General features: G+C 41.7%; 1 protein-coding gene across 3 annotated transcripts in view; it reads right to left on the bottom strand.

Moving 5' to 3' along the window:
• Nsun6 (NOP2/Sun domain family, member 6) overlaps window positions 1-16,768 on the bottom strand; it is a 46,369-nt gene that overhangs the window by 5,561 nt on the left and 24,040 nt on the right. The window lies entirely within an intron of this gene.

The following is a 16,768-nucleotide window of genomic DNA, read 5'->3' as shown; positions in this document are numbered from 1 at the left end:
AGGAGTACTTTGGTCTCACTGCATCTAGAATCCTTTATAATTTATCATATACCAGTGTATTTTAAATCTAATTTCCATATATCAGAGAGTTCTCTTTGAGCTTGGCTAACCTCACTTAATATGATTTGTTCTAGTTCCATCCATTTCACTGCAAATGACATTATTTTGTTCTAATAGCTGTATAAAATTCCATTGTGTATAGGTACCACATTCCCCCCTACCTCCACGCCACCCATCCTGGGGCTTGAACTCAGACCTGGGCGCCCTACCACTTGAGCCACAGTGCCAAATCCAATTTTTTCTGAGTGGTTTATTTAAGAGTCTCATGAGCTTTTCTGCCCATGCTGGCTTTGAAATGCGATCCTCAGATCTCAGCCTTCTGAGTAGCTAGTATTACAGACATAAGGCACTGGTGTGGCCAGCTAGGTATCACAATTTTTTAATACACTCATCTATTGTCGGGCATCTGGGCTGTTTCCACATCTTGGCTATTGTGAATAATGCAGCAATGAACATGGATGTGCAGGTGATTTTTTTTTTTCTTGGCCAGTCCTGGGGCTTGAATTCAGGACCTGGGCACTGTCCCTGAGCTTCTTTTGCTCATAGCCACGCTATCATTTGAGCCACGACACCACTTACAGTTTATGTGGTACTGAGGAATTGAACCCAGGGCTTCATACATGATAGGCAAGCACTCTACCACTAAGCCACATCTCAGCCCAGGTGTCCTTATCATACCCTGGCTCATGATGTTGAAGGTGGACACCCAGGAGTGGTATGGCTGGGTCATAGGGAAGATCTATGTTTAGTTTTTGGGGGAATCTCCAGACTGCTGTATTACCACCAAAAGTGCAGTAAGGTTCCTTTTCCCCGACATACCTGCCAACGTTTGTTGTTTGAATTCACAAGGTTGGCTAATCTAACTGGGGTAAGTTAGGACTTTCACAGTTGTTTTGATTTGCATTTCCTTTGTGGCCAGGCATGTTGAGCATTTCCTCATGCATTTCTTTGTCATAATTACACCTCTTCTTCTAAGAAGTCTCTCCTTAGCTCCCTTGCCTATTTAGATTGGTTTATTAGGCTTGGGAAGGGTTAGTTTCTTGAGCTCCTTGTATGTATTGGATATTTAGGCCTTTGTCTGATGTATTGCTGGTAAAAATCTTTTCCCAGTCTCTTGGCTGTCTTTCTAGTTTAGTAATATCCTTTGCTTTGGCTAAAGATACATTCAATTTCAATCTACTACACCTCTGCCTCCCAAATAGCTAGGATTATAGGCATGCACCATAAGATACAACATGTGTTTTTTTGTGCCCACACATCCTTTATATGCTTTTTCCTTTCCAGACTTTTAGTAAGCAGAAAAACCCTGTGTACACGAAGATATTAATCTTCCCTATATTTTACAAATATTTTCCACAGTATTACATTTTAACACACCTACATTAATGTAAAATATGAACGGTTTCGTCATTGTTGAGTTCCATCTTTGCATTCATTCTTTAAAATGCTCTCCTATGATACCACGTAATGTTCATCTACATCTGCTTCTAGTTAGTTTTACAGTTCTAACTCTTGACATTAACCTCTAATCATCTGGAAATTCAAGTTTTGTAAACAAAACACAAAACCCAAGAAAGCAAAACAAATAATAACCTCAAAGCTATTTATTGATCAATTCTCTCTCCTCTGGAGTTGGAATGCTTTTATCATACTCAAAATTCTTTGTACACACCTGACTTACTTCAAGGGGTTTTGTTCTGCCCTGAAGTTGCTAGGTATTAGCCTATTTTTTTTCTGAACTATAAACTATAAATTTATCCTTGCATATTCTCTGTAATAATGCTGGGGTGTGAACTCAGCAAAACAATCTTTTCTTTGTTGGCTTCAAAAACCACCAGTAGGAATAATGGGAGAGGAAAGAAGGATAGAAAGCAGGAAGGATAAAACAGCACTTTCTCCTTACAGATTATTTGCTGTCTTCCTAGCAATAGCTTGTTTCCCTGTTATTAGTGCTCTGCAGCCATTACCTTTAAGTATTAGTATGGACTAGACAGAGCCATCTACAGGGATACTACAACTCCCGCAAGTACCCTGCTCTGAAAGTCTGCAGGATCAATCCACAGCTAGGCAGTATGCCATTCCTGGTAGTTTCCGAGCCCAGATGCAAACAGTGTTTTGGCCATGGTGAATGATTACTCTGTTTCTCTAGTGATAGAGGAAGGGTTGCTCCCTGCAGTTGTCACCTGTAGGCTGCCACACTGCTGCCCTTTTGCTTTACAACCTCTATTTACCTGGTTCCTCATATTGCTTATTTACACTAAATTGTTCCTTGTTAGTGTAAATTTACATTAAATGCTTTATATTAGAAACTTTGCAGTTTGGGTCTTTTTGTTTTAAATCCTGTGATCAAAAGAAGTTGTCTAAAGCAGCTGTCACTAGTTTCCTTAATGGCCAAGAAATCTATAAGCCTGCAAAATTCCTTTTTGCCTGAGGTCTGTATTAACCATGACAAGGCAGCCAGGTTCTCACCCCACTCACTTGTGCACAGCCCAACCACACAAGGCAGCCCTGCAGAGGGCAGCGCAGTGGCTAACCTCACCACTCCAGATCAGCATGACTACTTTCATCAAGGACACCACCGAGGGAACCAGTGAATTTAGACAGGCGAATAGTCTCTTATTCAAAACTAGAAAGAGTATAGATTTCTAAGAAGTATTTATACTGTTTAAACTCGCATTTTTGTCTATTAAATGCTTTTTTGCTGGGCACTTGTGGCTCATGCCTGAGCCACTCACGTAGGCTAACACCTGAGGATCACAGAAGCCAATCCAGGCAGAAAAGCCTATAGATCTCTTAAATCTCCAATTAACTAACAAAAAGCCAGAAATGGAGATGTGGCTCAAATAGTAGAGCATCAGCCTTATCTGAAAAAGCACAAGGCCCTGAGTTCAAGCCCCAGGACCAGACACACACACACACACACACACGCACGCACACACACATGCATGCACACACGCACACACACACCACGCACACCACAGCTTTTCCACAAAATATATACTCTTGCAACTACAAAAAAATTTTACTTCAGGGAGGTGTGTAATTTAGTAATAACTATTTTGAAATGTCTTCTGAATACATCACCTAGGAATAGTGATAACCTATGGCATTGGAGCTCTGACACACTCCTTTCTATTTGAAGTTGGGAGATAAGTGTCTCTCCTATCTCCTAAAGCTCCAGGTCAAAGAATGCAAGGAATGTGGTGGCTTGGTAGCATGTGTAGTGTTGTAAGCTTTTCTCATCTGGCCTATCTCCATTCTGCACACAGGCTGTCTTCCACGTAAGAGCAGCTCTCTCTCTCTCTTCACTCAGACCCTATGGCAGGTGGAAAGTTGTACCCTAAGCAGAGCAGGCTGAACTAAAACCATTTTGCTCAAGCATCAAGTCACTCATGGTGAAGAGGTTCAAAACTAGGGGAGGTGGGTCAAAACTCCCACAGGCTGCTGCTATCCAGTCCCATGAGGCTCCTGAGTCAACAGTGTTACTCTTAGAGAAACAGGCCACTGTATTGCCCCCAGCTCTGGAGCAGATGATCAGAGCTTTATCCAAGGAGAAAACAGAATGAACAGTTCTGAAAACCTCTCTAAATGAACTAACCTTACTGGAAAGTTTAAAACTCAAGACACTCTCGTAAATGAAAGAGAGCAGAAAGCAATTAACAGGAGGCCAGGAGCTCCAAGAGAGCAACAGCTAACCAACACACAAGGCAGCAAACTACCAAAGAATCAAGGAATGAGTGATGTAATGAGAAGAGCCTTAGGAAGGGGGGCGGGGAAGGGACTGGGAAGAGGCTTATATAGCCTCAGGTGCTAGCCTCAAGGATTACCAATACAAAGGGATCCAAAGTCTTTGGATCAGATTGGAGATCAAATTATACCCCACAGCACTGTTAAAAACAAAACAAAACAAAAAAAGATCAATTAACCTACAGTTAGCAGAGTATAAGTTTGTGATATCAACTGAAACACAAAGATTAGAGAAAGAGACCTAGAGAGCTCTGCGGTACACAAGCCCAAGGGTTTGAAGGAATAACAGCAGAAATGGTCAGAAGTTGAAATGTACCTCACTAAAATTTTAAACAAAAGTTTGGATGGGGGTAAATTAATACCAATATGTGTTACAACTTGTCATTTTAAATGTCTACTTTTCAAAACATATTGAGAAATGAAAAAAAAATCAGAAACATGGTGTAAGAAGCAATCATATAAACAAAAAATGGTCTAGATGACAAATTATAGATAAGAATTTTAAAGTATCCAATAAAAATATGCTTAAAAATTGAGGTAAAGAAAATCACTTAAAAATCAAAAGGAGATATGATGACAATGTCTCATGAACACAAATTATGTTTTAAAAGAAAACTGAGAAATTGAAAGAGTAATAATGTGAGGGAAAATCTACTAGAAAACCCAGGCAGAGGTAAGCTAAAATTTAAAAATGAAACTGCTTATAAAGATAGATGAGCACAGATGATAAAATCTGAAGACCTGAGTGTAAAAGAAAAATGACAAGTCCCAGAGAAATGTGTGATGCCATTCAGTCAGGCCAGCACTCACTGACCTAGCCACCAAAGTAGAACTTGCACGGTCAGCTTCCAGGGAGAACCCTAAGGAGCTGGGCTCCAGGCAGCCCCCACAGCCCTGTGCTTGCACCTACCACTCTAGGTAAAGGTCAGACATCTATTTTCTTAGGTGCTCCACAAACCCAAGATCCATTCTGTCCTAGCCACAAGCCTATTACTAAAGGACCCAAGGATGAAATCCATTTCAGCAGATCTAGGGTCCAGACCTACCTCCTGGTGAAAGACTGCCCCTTTAGAGTGAGGCTCCAAGACAACCAACTCAGATTCAAGCTCCACACCTGCTACTGCAGACTAAGAGTAAACTCTTGACCCATTGCCAGGAAAATCCAGTGGACTCAAGCTCTAAGTCCATTCCACTGGATTCAGGCATCAGAACTCTCTCAGGACCAGGCTGTAGTCTGCAGACTAAGCTAACGATACACTTCAGTATGCAGTCAGCTCCTATGGACCCATACTAAACAAAGTGGGGTGGTGGGAGTGGGGGCTGTGGGGGTGGGGTGGGGTGTGTGTGTCTGTGTGCCTACTACTGCAGACCCAATCGAAAGGTCCACTCCAGAGGAACCAGACTTTAGGTTCCTCAGGAAACCAATCTCCAGGCCTGCCTACCCAAAGTATTAGACAACACTGTCCAACAAGTCGAACAAGATGGTTCATAGATCATATCACATGGGTTTCCCAGATTTGCTACATGAGCTGACTGTGAAGGACTTTCTTGATAAAGCCAATCTGCAAAGACTAGTAAGTACTTACATCTTCAAATATACAACCACCAGTGCATAGCAATGAGAACAACTAGAAGCCATCCTAGCTACTCAGGAGGCTTACATCTAAAGATTATGGTTCAAAGCCAGCCAGGACAGGAAAGTCTATGAGACTCTGAACTCCAACTCATCTGTGGCTCAAGTGGTAGAGCCACTAGCCTTATACACAAAAGCTGAGGGCCATTGCCCAGGCCCTAAGTTCAAGACCCCAGGTCCAGCACAATTTTCAAAAGGAAAAACTAGAGAAACATGGCACAAAGAAACAAAATTAAGCCATTATAACCTGTCCTTAAGAAATGAAGATGTATGAACTGCCTGGCAAAGAATTTAAATTGTTTTAAGGAAATTCAGTGAATTAAAAGAGAATTAGAGAAACAATGAAACAAGGAAAATAACGATTTTCTAATGGTTTCAGTAGAAATTTTGGACATGAAAAATATAATAGAAAGAAAAATGATAGCATGTCACCTTTCAAGCAAAAGACTGAATATTTGGCCTCAAAGAATTATTGGAAATGTACAGTTGGCAGGTGTGGTAGTAATGGGTACATGCGCTGGAGAGGCTTATGCATGCTCAGCTCCATGAGTTCCAGGAATTGAAAACTAGTCTGAGCAATATAAAACCCCCCAACAAAACAGCAACAACAAAGAATGAATGAACGAAGGAAGGAAAAAAGAAAGAAAGGAAAAAAGAAAGAAAGAGAGAGAGAGAGAAAGAAAGAAAAGGAAGGAAGGAAGGAAGGAAGGAAGGAAGGAAGGAAGGAAGAGAAAGAAAGGCTATATAGTTAGAGAAAGGAAAAAAAAAAAAGAGGAGGAACCAAGGAAGTTTACAGGACATATGGGAAAACTTTAAAGAACTACATTTTCCAATTTTAAAACTTCAAGAAGGAAAAGAGAAAAAAATACCACAAAATAAAATTTAAATATAATGATACAGCTAGGTGCTGGTGGTTCATATCTGTAATCCTAGCTACTTAGGAGGCTGAGATCTCAGCCAGGTTCAAAGTCAGCCTGGGAAGGAAAGTCCCTGACTCTTCTCTCCAATAAATTACCAAAAGAGCTGGAAATGGAGCTGTGGCTTAAATAATAAAGCACTACTCTTGAGCAAAACAAGTTCAAGGTCAGTGCCCAGGCTCTGAGTTCAAGCCCCATGATTGGCAATGACAACAACAGCTATGATAATAATAAAAATAAAACGTCCCAAATCTAGGAAAAAATAAGAACATTCAGGTACAACATTAAAGATCTTTAGTGTTAGATTCAACCCAAAGACATAATAAAATAGCAAAAATAAAAGACAGAGCATTCTGAACAAGAGAAAAGAATCATATCACATAACACTGGCTCCAAGAAGGCTAACAGGCTTCTCCCCTTCCCCTGGAACCTTATCTTCCAGAAAAGACTGATGATATAATCAAAGGCTGAACAAAACAACAAAAACAAGGCATATTTAATTAGCAAAGTTGTCTTTCAAAAATGAAATTCTAAAGTTTTTCCAAACAAAAGCTGACAGCTTATAACCGATCAGAGATACTTTATAAGAATGCTAAAAGTGGGGCTGGGAAGGTGGTTCAGTGGTAGAGCACTTGCCTTGCATGCATGAAGCCATGGGTTTGATTCCTCAGCACCACATAAGCAAAAAGAAAAAAGCCAGAAGTGGCGCTGTGGCTCAAGTGGTAGAGTGCTAGCCTTGAGCTGAAGAGCTGAAGGACAGCGCCCAGGACCCAGAGTTCAGGCCCCACGACCAGATCGGCAAAAAAAAAAAAAAAAAAAGAATGCTAAAAGTGTTAGGTCTGCCAGGAGAACAGCCCCTTCCTCTTCACTGGCCAGAAACCAGTAATCACCTGACTGTAAGACAGCAAAGGACCCCAGCCTCTCAGGTCACTTCCTCTTACGCTGAGGTCATTTCCTGAACCACCCTGGGCACGCCTTCCTCAGACAAGGAGAGGTTCCTCAGACTCTGAGATCACTTCTACATCAGCAGGGGTCCTGCCTCCAGCCTTTTCCTATACAATCCAGCTCAATGGGAGTCCCTGCCTCCCTCCCTTCCTCTCTCTTTCTCTTTCCCCCTCCCTCCTTTCTCTCTAACTCTCTTCTACCCCCCCCTTCCTCTTACTCATTTCCTTTCCCTCTGTCTCCAAGGGCCTCCATCTCTTTCAGGCCAGCAGTTTGCTCTGCCTCCCCACCCCCATAAAATCTTTTCTGCCAGAACCGTGTGGCAGGTTTCCTCCTTACAAAAACGAGTTTTCAGGAAGGGGAAAAAATATGCTAAGTAACACAAAAACATACAATCATAAGGCCCATCAATAAATGTATGTACATAGTCAGATACAAAATGTTCTACTATTATATATAATAATGGTATGGAAATAGCACCTTCAATTTGAAGGTTAAATGACAATACTATTGATAATAATAGTTACCATATTTAGCTAAATGACATATAAGACAAAAACTATGCCAATACAAACAAACCAAAAGGAAGAGATCTTGAGTTTTTAATGCAGTTTATCTAACAGCTTAAACGTGTTGTTAAATGTTTGTGCAAGCTCAATGATAACCAAAATCGAAAAGAGATTTTAAAAACAGTAACGAACGCCCACCACTAGAGACAGACACCTGATTACAAAGACAGAAGAAGTACTATCTTGCACACTAACGGACATTACAATAAGTGAATAATTCAAGCACCAAAAGACAGCAAAAGCAAAGATCTGTAATAGAATAGTCAAAAATACCTAACTATGCTGCCTTCAAACATTCCTTCACCTTTAAGGAAATATTCCATGCAAATGAAAACCAAAAGAAAGCAAGGGATTACACATATATTATATAAAACTGCCTTTTAGCCAGAGAAACTATAAAAAAAAAGAGAGGTTATATAATATTAAAGGGGGTCAAATCATCAAGATTTAGCTACTGAAATTACACATAGAACGTAGCAAACTTGTAAGAAAAAAGCATTAGAAAAAAGTCAATATCATTTCATTACTAAAAACTCAACAAATTAGGTAAAGAATATACCTTAATACAATAAAGGCAATGAAAAGTTATGTTTTTTTCTCTGAGATCAATAGCAAAACAATGATGCCCACTCAGCATTTCCTTACAAGAGGGTAAAATCATAGATGGAATAAGTAGGCAACAAAAAGAAGTAAACTGCACCTAGCAGGAAAAGAAGTAAAATGAACTGTTTGCTAATGACATAATCTTATATCTGAAAAACCTACAATGCACCACCAAAAAACTACTAGACTGATAAAACAAAGACAGCTACAGGATATAAAGTCAATGTGCAACATTCAATAATGTTTTCATATATTAAAAACATTTTCCAAGTTGGGCACCTGTGGTTTATGCCCATAAATCCCCACACAGGAGGCTGACGATCTGAGAATCATGGCTCAAAGGCAGCTCAGGAAGGAAATTTTATGACTCTTATTAACCACCAAAAAGCTGAAAGTAGAGCTGTGGCTCAAGTAGTAGAGTGCTAGCCTTGAGCAACAAAGCTCAAGGAGAGGTCAGGCCCTGAGTTCAAGCACCAGGACCAGCACAAAAATAAAACAACAACAGAAAAACACTTCCATTTTTTTTTTTTTGAGACAGAGCCTTGTTAATATAGCCAATCCCCCTGCCTCTGTCTCCAAGTGCAGGGATTACAAGACTGTACCACCATACCTGTCTCTCAATGTAAAAATAGGAAAAAAAATCCTAAAGTTATTATAGAACACAGAAATCAATAAATAGCCAAAATCTATCTTATGCAAGAATAATAAAGCTGGAGCATCACATATTTCAAAATATATTACAAAGCTACTAATCAAAACATGATATTGGCATAAAAGCAGACAACATGACCAATGGAACAGAAAAGAGTCCAAAAACAAATCCATTCACAGCCAGGTGCTGGTGGCTCATGCCTGTAATCCTAGCTACCCAGGAGGCAGAGATCTGAGGATAGAGGTTCAAAACCAGCTCGGGCAGAAACATCCAAGAAACTCTTATCTCCAGTAAACCACTCAGAAAACTGAAAGAGGCGCTCTGGCTAAAGTGGTAGAGCACTAGCCTGAGCTGAAGAGCTCAGGGATAGCACCCAGGCCCAGAGTTCAAGACCCAGGACTGACCAAAAAAAAAAATCCATTCTCTTAAATATAAGTGATTTTCAAAAAGGTGTCAAGAATGAACAATGGGGAAAGGACAGTGTATCCAATAAGTAGCACTAGATAAACTGAATATCCATATATAGAAAATGAAATATCATCCATATTTCACACCATATACAAAAGTAAACTCAAAATGGATTAAAGAGCTCAAAAATTTTAAATCCAACAAGAGGAGAGAAGTTGAAAATATTGGCTTGGGATATTATTTTTTACATATCACTCTAAAAGTATAAGCAACAAAAGGAGAAATAGATAAATGTGATTATAACTAAAAAGCTTTTGAAAAACCCAGGAAACAATCAAAGAGAAAAGAAAATTACACAAAGGAAGACTATATTCACAAGCCATACATCTCAAGGGATCAATATCTAAAAACATAGGAGCTCAAACAAATCAATGGTAAGAAAACAAATTAAAACATGCCCAAAGGGCTTGAACTAGCAGTTTTTCAAAAGAAGGAATGGCCAGCAGGTACATGGTGAGAAAAAAGGCTTTACATCATTAGTTATTCAGAAACTCAAAGCAATGATAGGACATAGGGCTGGTATGTGGCTTAATGGTAAAGAACTTGCCTAGCATGCATGAAGTTTTGGGTTTGATTCCTCAGTGTCACATAAACATAAAGAGCCAGAAATGGTGCTGTGGCTCATGTGGTAAAGTGCTAAAGTTCAGTGTCAGTGCCCAAGCCCTGAGTTCAAGCCCCAGGACTACAAAAACAAAAAACCTAGGATATAAAACCTGACACCTGTTAGGATGGCTATTATCAAAACACCAAAAGAAAACTTAATGAGAGCATTGAAAAGGAATCCTCGTGGTAAGAATGTACATTAGGACAGAGGTTATGGAAAATGGTAGAGCTTTTCAACAAAGAATGAAACTGTCACAAGGGGATTCAGCAATTTCACTGGTGTGGATATTTGCAAAGGAAGTAAAATTGATATGTTGAAGAGATTGCGCACTCTCATGTTCATTACATTATTCACTATAGACATGTTACAGAATCATGTCTCCTTCGGCCATCAATAAAACAAAATGTTGGTCAGCTTTAAAACAAAAAGAAATTCTGTTACTTGCAAATGCATGAGTGAACTTGAAAGACCTTAAACTAAGTGAAATAAGCCAAGAGCCAAAAAAGACCAATATTTCATATCACTTATATTTAGAATCTAACCAATTATAATAGTGGTTACCAGAGAGGAGGTATGGAAGGGAAAGAAGCAACTGGAGATATTGTTCAAAAAGAAATTTCAGTTTGAATGCCAGCTGCACTCCTAGTACTTGAGAGGATGAGACAGGACCCTCATGGTCTGAGGCCAGCCAGCCCAGGCAGATGCTTGTGAGTCTCCACCTCAATGAAAGAAATTGAATGCCATGGCACTCAACTATTATCCTAGCTACATGGGAGGCTGAGATCAGGATGACTGAGCTCCAGACTAAACTGAAAGAAAAGTCCATGAGACTCCATTTCAATGGAAGAAAGTGGGTACGGTGATCTGTCATCTCACCTAAGAAGATGACAATCCAGGCACATGCTTAGGCTGGAAATGAGACACTATCTCCAAAACAACCAGTATTAAAAATGGGTGAAGGCATGACTCAACTGGTAAAGCACCTGCCTACCAACCACAAGTGCCCAAGTTCAAATCCCAGTACTACTAAAAGAAATATAAGCTGGGCACCTGTGGCTCATGCCTGTAATCCTAGCTACCCAGGAGGATGAGATTTGAGGATTGAGATTCAAAGCCAGCCAGGGCAAGAAAGTCTGTGAGACTCTTAACTCCAATAAACCACTAGAAAACCACAAGTGGCCCTGTGGCTCAAGCGGAAGAGCTAAGGGACAGCACCCAAGCCCAGAGTTCAAGCCCCATGACCGACAAAAAAAAAGAAAAAAAGAAAAATATATACAGGCAGCTAGACAAAAAGTGTGAAGTGTTTGAGATCTATTATACAGATGAATGAAGCTAGTAATGATGTACATTATGTTTCAAAATTACTGAGTGTAAATTTCAAATGTTTTATCACACAAAACAAATGGTGGATGTTAATTAGCTTGTTTTGATCACTCTATATCTATGTTTAAACCAAAACATTCTATATGAATATGTGCTATTAACTTTTCAATTAAAAATAAAACACAAAACAAAATTTAGACCAAGATGGCGATGGGGCAGTAGGGAAACGCCACAGCTCTCCCCAACCAAAAAGAGTTTGAGTTCCAACGCTTAATATCCCCAAGAGATTGACAACAACAAAAAGACAAACACTCAGAGAAAAACAGGAGGTGGAAAATAACAAAAAAGAAAGGAAAAGAAGAATTTCAGAACAGAGAAGAGCGAAGACCCCTCCCCCAACCTTCACTGGCCGCCAGCAGCACGCCAAGCCAAGGCCAGCTGGCCCAGCGGGGGCTGCTGGAGCCCCAGAGACACAGGGGGCTGCTTGCAGATCACCCACACAGAAGCCGGCCCAGCGGGGGCTGCTGGAGCCCCAGAGACACAGGGGGCTGCTTGCAGATCACCCACACAGAAGCCGGCCCAGTGGGGGCTGCTGGAGCCCCAGAGACACAGGGGGCTACTTGCAGATCACCCACACAGAAGCCGCCTGAGGTACCGGTTTGCAGACCCGCTGATCGCCACAAACAGAGAAACCTACCAGCCGGGAGTCTCCACAAAGATCCCACTCCCACCCCTCACTGTCCATCCAAGCAGAGAGGCTCCATCCCACCAAAGCCGCCCAGCACCTGCAGCGCATGGAAGGGAGCTGTCTGCAGACAACCCGCGCAGGAGCCGCCTGAGGTACCGGTGTCAGACCCGCCGAATGCGACCGTCCGACGGGGGCCGCCGGGGTCCCAGAGACACAGGGGGCTGCCTGCAGATCACCCGCGCAGAAGCCGCCTGAGCGTGGACACTGTGGACCTGACAGCTTCGACAGAGGCAGAGACAGAAGAGAATCACACAGAGCCACCACTGCCCAGCCCAGCCCCAAACCACCCCAACTGAACTCGGATTGCAACAGCAACTGACGACCTACACCACACAGAAACAACTAGCTCAGGGTGAGTACCCCACAGGGGACAGTGTATCCCTCAATGGAGACCAGAGCTGGAGGGAATCCCCAGACCCTGACCCACACTCCCTACCCCAACACCCGGACCACAGGACCCACTAAAACTGGGAACTGTTAGAGAGCTCCACCAGCCATGGAGCACACTCTGCTGGCCAGGCCAGAGCAAGAGTGCCCCTGGAAGGGAGCTTAAATGCCCAAGCCAGGAACAGCGCTCCTGGGTCAAGACAACCAACAGTAGAAGAAATTTGAACTGTGTACCCCAGGCTGCATAACCTAGGTGGTATACACAGCAGCACAGGCCCAACTGGCGCGCTCCAGGCGGGGGCCGGAACCAGGCCTGGGGATCCGGTGCCTGAACAACACAACCAACTCCTCCCAACTGAAGTCAAAAGCTGAGCATACGCTTCAGAAAGAGGGGAGAAAAACAGGGAACTGCACCCCCTGGGAAGCACACCTGTGACAATAAAAGACCTGGAGGCTCAGGACAAGAGAAGCCCAAACCCCACCAAAATTCCACCCATATACTCTAGGCTGGGAATTGGGCAACACAGGCCACCAGCACCTGATAGTAGGCAGGAGCTCAGGCTGATAAGGCGGCTCAGCAGTAGAGTGATAGTCTTGGATGCATGAGGCCCTGGATCTGATTCCTCAGCATCACAAAAGCAAAAAGGGTCAGAAGTGTGCTGTGGCTGAAATGGTAGGGTGCCAGCCTTGAGCCGAAGAGCTGAGGGACAGCACCCAAACCTAGAGTTCTAGCCCACAACCAGCCCAAAACAAACAAACAAAAAAACATCAGGAGCCCATAACAGACTCCAGCATCTGGGAGAGTGCATCCAGAGCATCTGATCTTGCCAAGAGCACCCGTAGGAGCAAACACGAGCAGTCTAGGCTGCTCAACCCTTCCAAAGGCGGGAATTGCCAGTGATCTACAGCAGAGAGCCGAGAATCCTAAGTAGGTCAGACCAGCAGCTGGAAATTGACTCCCAACAGAACCCAGATCAGGCACAGACTCTCTCTACCAATACAGAATCAGCAACCAAGCAAAGACAGACAAAATTGAAGATCAGTCTCAGAACCCCCATGCGAAAATCAAAGAGAAAAATTACAAGGTTTACCACCACCCAGCATAGCAAGCTATCCTCAATAGCCAGCAGCCACGCAGGGGAGAGCCCCAGTGGGAGTAAAGCAGGAATGGAAGACAAAAGCTACATCCAAGGGTTGCTGGAGGCAATGACTCAAGAAATAAAGCGAGAAATTGATCAGAAATTGAAAGAGCACAAGGATGAACTATCAAAAGAGATAGTTGATATCAAACAAGAGATGCATGCAAAAATAGAAGCTGCACAAACCTCAGTAAGAAGTGAGATAAATGCCAAATTAGAGGTAATACATACTGATCTCACCTCATTAAGAAGTGAGATCAGTACTTTGAGAACCAACATCGAATCCATAAAGGAATCCATTTCCCCCATGCAAACCACAATAGAAGCCACTGTCAACAGAGTGAATGAAATGGAAGGTAGAGTGTCAGATACAGAAGACAGAATACACCAACTGGACCAAAAAGTGACAGATATGGAAAAATCACTCAAATTAAGCCAAAGAGAAATTCAAGAGCAAGCAGATAGGGGCTGGGAAGGTGGCTCAGTAGTAGAGCACTTGCCTTGCATGCCTGAGGCCCTGGGTTCAATTCCTCAGCACCACATAAGCAAAAAGAAAAAAGTCGGAAGTGGCGCTGTGGCTCAAGTGGTAGAGAGCTAGCCTTGAGCTGAAGAGCTGAGGGACAGTGCCCAGGCCCAGAGTTCAGGCTCCATAACCAGACCCCCCCCCCAAAAAAAAAGAGCAAGCAGATAATGCCAAGAAATTTAACCTTCATATAATCGGAGTGGACGAAAGTGAGGAATTTCAGAGCAAGGGAATGCAGCACCTATTCAACAAGATAATCGGTGAAAATTTTCCCCACCTCAAAAAAGAACATCTTACCTACATAACAGAAGCATATAGAACACCCAACAAGCAAGATCCCAGGAGAAACACTTCTAGACACATTATAGTAAAAATGATAGATCTGAATAATAAGGAAACATCCTGCATGCAGCAAAAATGAAGAAGGAGCTATACTACAACGGGAAAAAAATTAGAATTACTGCAGATCTCTCCACACAAACAATGAACGCAAGAAAGGCCTGGGAAAGCACCATACGAGCCCTGAGAGCCAATAACTGCCAACCCAGACTGATATACCCGGCAAAGCTAGCATTCACATTCGATGGAGAACTGAAAACTTTTAATAGCAAAGAAAAACTAAATGAATACATAAACATTAAGCCAGCATTACAAAGAATTCTAAGAGGAGGGGACACAACCTGAAGAAAGCAACCAGGAACTGGGACCTGCCCCACACAGGCGTTAACCAAAGTCTAACTGAGCAAGCACAGGAGGAAAGGAAAGAAGAAAAACTTAGGAAAATGGAATGACAGGGACAACAATACATCTCTCTATGCCTTCTCTTAATATTAATGGGCTTAATTCGCCAATCAAAAGAAAACGAACTGCAGACTGGATCAGAAAACAAGACCCATCCATCTGTTGCCTTCAAGAGATCCAACCTCTCAGCCAAACATACATACAAACAAATTCAGATTAAAGGGTTGGAAAAGGATCTACCAATCAAATGCCCCCAGTAAGAAAGCAGGTGTAGCTATCCTGATATCTGACAAAATAAACTTTTCATTAAAATCAGTACAGAAAGACAAGGACGGACACTACATATTAATACAGGGAACAATCCAAGAGGAGGATATTACCATCATCAACTTATATGCCCCAAATATTGGTGCACCCAGATATGTTAAATAAATGCTCTCAAACCTACAGAATAAAATAGATCCCAATACGATAATACTAGGAGACTTTAACACACCACTCTCACCAAAGGACAGGTCTACCAACCAGAGGATTGGCAAAGAAGCTACCAATTGAGGCCATACTTAAGCGGAATTAACTGACATCTACCGAGTATTTCATGCTAAAACAACACAGTACACATTCTTCTCAGCAGCTCATGGAACTTTCTCCAAAATAGACCATATCATAGTTCATGAAAGGAACTTAAGCAAAAAGAAAGGGATCGACATAATCCCCTGTATCCTATATGACCACAGTGGAATCAAGCTAGTTCTCAATAACAAAGCATACCGCAGAAATTTCTCTAATACATGGAAATTGAACAGCACAATCCTTAGCAATGCCTGGGTAACGGAAGAGATCAGAGAAGAAATAAAACATTTCCTACAACTCAATAAAAATGAAAATACCTCACAAAGAAACTTGTGGGACACAGCAAAAGCAGTCCTGAGGGGCAAATTTATTGCCCTCAGTGCCCACATCAAGAGAATGGAGACCGACCAAGTAAATACTCTCATATTGCATTAAAACAGCTAGAAAAACAAGAAAAAATGGAACCTAAAGTTACCAGACGAAGCCAGATAACCAAATTAAGAGCAGAGATTAACTAATTCGAAAATCAGAAAATTATAGCCAAAATAAACCAAACAAAAAGCTGGTTCTTTGAAAAAATAAACAAAATTGATGGCCCGTTGGCAAGATTTATTAAAAAAAGAGAGGAAATCCATATTAACAGGATTAGGGATGCCACGGGAAAAATCACAACATGTACCCAAGATATCCAAACAATTCTAACAGACTACTTTCAGAAGTTATACTCTCTAAAGGAAGAAAACCTGGCAGAAATGGGTGCATTTTTAGAGAAATACAAGTTGCCTAAACTGAGCAAAGAAGAAGTAAACCAATTAAATAAGCCAATATCCTATAATGAGATACAGGAAGCTATCAAAAGTCTTCCAACAAAAAAAAGCCCAGGATTAGATGGATTCACAGCAGAATTCTATAAGACCTTTAAACAAGAACTAATACCCATACTCCTCAAGCTCTTCAGAGAAACAGAGAAGGAGGGAGCTATCCCAAATTCATTCTACGAAGCCAGTATCACACTCATCCCCAAACCAGGCAAAGACCCAACCAAAACGGAGAATTACAGGCCAATTTCCTTGATGAACACAGATGCAAAAATCCTTAACAAGATTCTAGCTAACAGAATCCAGAAACACATAAAAAAA

The sequence above is a fragment of the Dipodomys ordii genome, unplaced genomic scaffold (genome assembly GCF_000151885.1).
Source record: "Dipodomys ordii isolate 6190 unplaced genomic scaffold, Dord_2.0 Scaffold24, whole genome shotgun sequence".
NCBI classification, from domain to species: Eukaryota; Metazoa; Chordata; class Mammalia; order Rodentia; family Heteromyidae; genus Dipodomys; species Dipodomys ordii.
The sequence above is the reverse complement of the archived record's forward strand: the minus strand, read 5'-3'. Positions and strand labels throughout refer to the sequence as shown.